A 709-nucleotide genomic window follows, 5' to 3' on the forward strand; every position below is an offset into this window, starting at 1 on the left:
AGCCGCGCAGTAAAGGAGAAAGCACCACTGTGTCACAGGTCATATGTCCTATTGACATTCCAAATAAGACCCTGCGTTGGGCCTTTGGGCGCAGTTTAAGGAATCGGTCCAAGATTATAATAATAACAACAAATGAATGAAATCAATAAATCAGTCTATATCAGATTTTTTCTTCAGATAGTGAGTTTGCATTATTCTGTTTTCATTCTTTAGCTAACTTGTGAAAAAAACCCCTTTGTATCATTACATTTATGAAGTTAACTGTATCTATCTATCTATCTTTCTTTGAATCAATGTATGTACAAAGTCAATATCTAAACAGCTAAATATGCAATAAACATAACATTTTTGAAGGCCAAATTTGTGTAATGTGCATTCCTATGAAAACCATAGTGTCAACAGGCGGATATCCCTGCATACTCCTGTCCACTTAAGTTACCCAGGAATATGTGGGACCATTTATTTCCAATAATTTCTGTTCTACCAAAAAGACTCGGGAGGCAGGAATAGAAGGAGCTTATTACAGGTACTTTTCACGTAGGTTAGAGACTTGTGTGTAGAGAATCAGTAAACTAGGTTCTTATAGGTTGGGTACCACTGGTCAAATAATTAGGTTAAAATGAGTTAATATACTGCAATTGCTTTTATGTCTATTTATGATTTATTTAGACTAATAAGAAAATAGATGGAGATAATTTGCAGACCCCCC

At 35.0% G+C, this 709-nt stretch overlaps 1 protein-coding gene across 1 annotated transcript in view; it reads left to right on the top strand.

Annotated features, from left to right (window-relative positions):
* Positions 1-709, top strand: part of LOC147819693 (uncharacterized) — a 3,207-nt gene that overhangs the window by 1,416 nt on the left and 1,082 nt on the right. The gene's annotated exons all lie outside the window — the stretch shown is intronic.

Source organism: Seriola lalandi, unplaced genomic scaffold (genome assembly GCF_002814215.2).
Source record: "Seriola lalandi dorsalis isolate HSWRI2012SDOR001 ecotype SW California unplaced genomic scaffold, Sedor1 jcf7180002050475, whole genome shotgun sequence".
NCBI classification, from domain to species: Eukaryota; Metazoa; Chordata; class Actinopteri; order Carangiformes; family Carangidae; genus Seriola; species Seriola lalandi.